The sequence below is a fragment of the Sinocyclocheilus anshuiensis genome, unplaced genomic scaffold (assembly GCF_001515605.1).
Source record: "Sinocyclocheilus anshuiensis isolate Anshui unplaced genomic scaffold, SAMN03320099.WGS_v1.1 scaffold1092, whole genome shotgun sequence".
NCBI classification, from domain to species: Eukaryota; Metazoa; Chordata; class Actinopteri; order Cypriniformes; family Cyprinidae; genus Sinocyclocheilus; species Sinocyclocheilus anshuiensis.
The window spans coordinates 96358-102382 of record NW_015551061.1 but is presented as its reverse complement, the minus strand read 5'-3'; positions in this window follow the sequence as shown (position 1 = coordinate 102382).

Below are 6025 nucleotides of genomic sequence, written 5' to 3'. Positions count from 1 at the left end.
TCCCATGGAAAAAAAAAAAAAAAAAGATAAAATTCCAAAAACAGTCAGACTCCCTTTCAAGGAAAAAAAAAATATTAATTATTAATTATTAAATTATTATTAAAAAAGATTATTATTACAAATTATTAATAAAAAAAATGTTTAACTATTTTTTTAAATGAACACATAACAATCTCACACACACACACACACACACACACACACACACAGATATTTAATATTGAGCTGTGTAACTTATATAATTCTTTGTAATTGCATAGACAAGCTAAGTAAAAATGTCAGGTGACCAGGAGTTAGTCATGGACTTATTTGTTTGCTGAATGGGTTATAACCACTTTGATTGAACTTTGTCTCAGATCACCTGTCTCCATGGTCAGTTTGTGGTCAGAATGGGTTTATTTTTTTCTGTTTGCTCCTCATACAAATGGAAGCATTGATTATATATCTGGCAGTTTCAAGGCTGAGCAGATGTAAACTGCATGGGCATATGGCAGTGTCTGTTCCCATGGTCCTCTGCTCCTCTTCGGCCTCCGATTGAAATGTTTTCATGTATGTTGTTCTCATACGGAGGTGAGAGGATTTGCCTGTGTCTGAGTGGTTTGGTAAATCCGGCCTGGTCCTGAACACCGAAATAATTAATCCCTTCAGTGTCGGCTCCTCGTTCACCCTTTCAATGATTCTCCGAGCAGCTTACCACTGCGTCGGAGCCTGGGTGAAGAGGAAAGGAAATAAAAGGCAGCAGGGAGATTCATCAGGGATGAGAATGTCTTAATGCAGACCCACCATCCCCCCCTTCCTTCAAACACACCTCCTTCTTGCTCCAGAGTCCACAAAAGACCCTTCATTCATGATTTAAAAAAAAGATAATTCAGCCTGTTTAATTTCCTTTTTCAATTTTGCTTCAAGGATTTTACAGTGGCACGATAACCATTTTCATGGCTGAAAAGCGCAAAAGGAGAGATCTGGTTTTCATCTACCTCTAGGACTCCATCTTGAATGTGACCATCCTCAGGAGTCATCATTAGGTTTGAGGTAACGGAGAGACTGAGTGTTAAAGGACACGTAGCTGCTTTTACCCTATCAATTCTTGACGAAAGACTTTCTTTTCCTAAGACTCGTCTGAAAAAGTTTAAAACTGTTTTAGCAACATGCCTGATACTGTTGTAATCGTTAGCAAAAGTTGCACAAAGTTAGCATTCTCATGTTTGATTGCAGCAGTGTCACGACTATCACAGCCCCCTTTTAACCTTTGACACTTCTTAACCCTGGCTCAATGGCGATAGCGCAAGCCCTTTGACTTGGAATTAAGGGATAAATCTCAAAGTGAATGGATGTTGAAATGGACGATGTAGTAAGCTCCCGTGATAGATCACCATCACATTGAGTATCTGATTGTTTTGAGCTTGTTTGGATGCGAGTCTAGTGTGTCATCATAATCAGGTCTAGCATTCATTCATTCATCTATTTTTATCTGACTGAACATCGTTCTTCTTTTTAAAAAAAATGGTAAAAAAGATACTTCATATAATACAAGATTTTGTTTGTTTTTGATTTTGATTTTGAAATGACACAAAATACAAGTAAAAATCTAAGTAGAGTCTAAGTAGAGAATATTATTATTATTATCATATGATAAAGTATAGGAGTTGTTAGAATATTCTGCCTACAACCCTTTTCTGTTCACTGATGTGCATTTACTGTGTGCTGAGAAACTCCCAGCACCTACTCATCTTTTTAAAGGCTTAAAAGATCCTAATCTGATCTAGATCTATTTAATACACAGAGACTCCACAGATCTGGTAATTAGAGAGTGATGCATGGATTCAGCATCAGGGTTCAGTATTGACTACTGTACTTTCGTAATATAAACAAATCCCATGGGCTAAGACAGTTCTGTTGATTTAAAGACTCATAACAGTCCTATTGACTGTCTTTGCTATTATCTCTGAAACAATCCCTGCATTATGAGGGTTATTTATCAGTATACGGTCCCTTGTGCAAAAAATATTTATAGACAAAGCTGAAGACTTTCTTCTTAAAAATAAGAACAATCTGACTACCAATAATAGAATTACTCAGAAGACATTTTTGTTGTTGTTGTTGTTTTTATCAACATACTGAATATTAAATTTGAACGTGTACAAATATGGCAGGGTATTAGTAAATAGACATTTAAATATGAACAGTAGATTAAAAAAAGGAAAAACATCCCATGAATATTATTGTGTCTGCTTGTTTATTTGCTACATTACATTTCAATGTTTTAAAAAAAATGCATATCCACATTTCCATACTGCACACAATACTTCTTTAAATTAGAGGGGGAAATATTATATATATTCTGATAATGATAACCTGAAAAACATAAGAATGATCAATTAATGATCTTTATATCAGTGCTTGCACACATCCTGACTTTGCCATTAGCTACAATTAAAGTACAAAGCAAAAGTACATGACGGTATATGACATTGAACTTTTGACCTTGCTATACACTCATGGAGTCTGTCTCAGAATATAGTACATGAGATAAACACGCATTATGCCTAGACTCCTCTCAAATTAAGACAGATGATTTAAAACGTCAAATGAAATGGAAATAATTTCTGTAAATGTAATATAATGAAATAAAATATTTTTTATAATGTAATTAAGTGAATAGGTCATGTTTATAATATATTCTGTATGGCCTATTTATTATATTACAGTTTCAAATAATAGACCTTTAATTTATGTTCTGTTAAACTATTAAATAAAATTCATGCGTCTTAAACATGGCTGCTTCCAAAGCATTATACCAGCCTGAATCTCGCAGCACGTCTCCTCCTAAGATGACTTAATTACATTTTGTGGAACTGAGGGGGTTGAAGTGGGAAGTGGGAGTCCCGGGCCATGCTCCCTCATAAGGTTTATTTATTTATTTATTTTTGTAAAATGGTAATTTCTGCTATCATCCACAAATGCAAAGTTGGTTGATAACATAACTGCAATAAAGTAATAGCCTAGTTAACAATTTACTTGTTTACATATAATCAGAGGCGGACAAAGTACTCAACTCCATTACTTGAGTGATGGTCAGTGTTCAAAAAATGCTGGGAAATCTCTTCATGTAGCCCTACAAGAGTGATTACTGATAAACTGTCTGAAAAAAAGAAAGTCACGTTTTAGAGAAGAAAAAAATCACCCACTGACTTTCAAAGCTGCTACAGTAACGACTTTCTACTTCGTGGACCTTGATAGAAATGTAGTGGAGTGAAAAGTACAATATTTGTCTTTCAAATGTAGTGAAGTTAAAGTCATAAGTTCCCAGAAGAAATAATACTCAAGTAAAGTACAGATACTCAAAAAGTGTACTTAAGTACAATACTCAAGTAAATTTACTTAGTTACTGTCCGCCTCTGCATATAATGTATTTTATATTATTTAGGCACACGTAGGCTATAATTTGACAAAATGTTCTAATTCAACATGCCATGGAATGTCAATTTAACTTAACATTTTCTTATTTGATATTGTTTATTTCTTAGTCCTAACAGTTCATCAGGCTCTTAATGATTTAATCTGTGCCATCTCTTGGAATATCTGAAGGCCAGGTTTTTCCATAACTCATCATTAGGACCCATTTTACACATGGCTTTCGATTTTGTACTTGCTATTATGAAAATGTACCATTGTTCTTTGTAACATTTGTTTTAATAAGGCTAGCCTATTAATCATTACCAGGCCATCACTGACTTTTTATTATTATTATTAATCTACAGTATATAGCATTTGTTATGAAAAACAACAGCCTGCAACATTTCGAAATAGCTTACAACACAACATAGCATAGTTGTAATAGCCTACAAATCTATGTGGAAAAATCCATTCCCTTAACAGATTATCTATTATAAATTCTACAACAAGTTAGACAGAATTTACCACGATAAATAAGCCTACAATAAAACGTGATAAATTCTAGTAAAGGTGGTCACGAGTAGGCTAGTTTACATATTTTTTTAATATAGGCTATGTTAGTGCTTGTGCAAGATTATGTTTTCTCCTCTTTTCATCAGTCTTTTATAGTTTATGTGTCTTTTTTTAGATAATGTTCGACTTTCTCCATAGCATTTTAAAGTGGCAATTTCTCGATAGAATTCAAATAGATCGCACATTTTACCATCAACTTCGCGATAGGAATGGATCGCGCAAATCTTATCACTTTTTTTCCAGTGCGCTACAGTAAACGCGCACAAGAGTAGCTATAAGGTCATTCGCGCGCCGCTCCTGCACAATAAAAAGAACTGCGCTTCAGTCATATTTTTAAGTGAGTGAGTGAAGTGACATGTGGCCAAGTATGGTTACCCATACTAGGAATTAGTGCTCTGCATTTATCCCATCCTAAGTGCACACACACACCGTGAACACACACCCGGAGCAGTGGGTTTTTTGCTGATATTGTGCTGATAACTGGTCCGTTCGGTTCGTACGTGAAGTTAGCGCTAATATATTATTTAAGCAATCAATTAATAGCCTGATTCTAGGTAACCATGGTATAAATATTGGGGTGGTTGTACTGGCTAGTTTTGCTTAATGGTGGGATACCTCCCCCCATCCCCCCTCGCAATCTACGCCCCCCAAGCCCGTAACAGACTGTATTAGTCGGGTAGAGCAACACAGCTGGGAAAGATGCTTTCCATGGCATTTTCAGGTTTGTTTAGTCATAAATAAAAAATCAGATCAACAAAGTGAAAGCAAACCTTTGATGTAGAGAGCTGGCAGAAAGAATGGGGTGTACCAGCCATCAAATAATAGTTTAATGGAGACTGTGTTATATAGCCTACAATCATAACAAAAATAAATAAATAAATAAAGACATTTGATCGGTTGTTCCCCTCATGAATTAGCCTAATAATAAAGTTGTGTAATGACTGTCTAAATGTTGCTATTTAGATCATAATAATATTTAATAATAATATTTTACTATTCCAACAGTACAATCGACAATATAGTGTGTGAAATCAAGATATCTTAAATAAAACAATGAACATTCTCGACACATTTTTGAAATACTGAACATTTTGTTAGTATTTTCTACAAAATACTGGACAGTAAAATGCAGGCCTTAGAGACTCTAATTCAGTTTACAGAAAAACCTTTCAGTACCATGATAGTTTGACAACTTTTATGGATTTGCTGCCCTCTTGCGACCTACTGGAATTATTACAGGAAAAAAAAGTCATTTGTGTCGTTTTTGCTAAAAAAAAATAAATAAAAAATGTTCGGTTGTCTCAGTTGTCTTCACATTTGAAAGTTATAAGCACAGACCATATGATGATGATCATATGATGTCAGGTTAAACAATGCACCAACAGGCCTAATTCTCGTCAGGAGCCGCATGTTCTCGTAGGCTATAGCAAATAATTCTATGCCAAATTTGATAGTAATAAGATGACGCTTACCGATGACTAATGACTGGCTTGTGCATATTAATTTGTATCATTCTAACCGTGTTCGGTAACTTTCCAATAGCGAAACCTTTTCATTAATATATACATAGCCAGTGTTGGGGAAAGTTACTTTTAAAAATAATGCATTACAATATTGCGTTACTCCATAAAAAAGTAACTAAGTACGTTACTTAGTTACTTTTTATGGAAAGTAATGCGTTGCGTTACTTTTGCGTTACTTTTTAAATCTGGACAGGGCTTGCGTGTTTGTTTTTAAAATAAAAAAGTTCTATTTTTGGCAAATATAAAAGCCTTCTCACACCAAAAGTGAAATGAATAAGCCTCAGGCTGAAGGGAAAGTAAATTTACGTCCGTACAGTAGAATGCAGAAGACATTTCAACACACGTCAGCAATAAAAAAAGACACGCAAATGTTTGTCTAGAGTAATTTTTGCTGATTAGTACAGTTGAACTGGATCATCGAAGGTCAGAAGCAAAGACATTGGTTAATAGAATGGGATTAAAATACATAAAGGATATTTGTGTTGTTTAACATTTAATTATTGCAGGTTTGCGTCATATTCTGAGTTGCATTA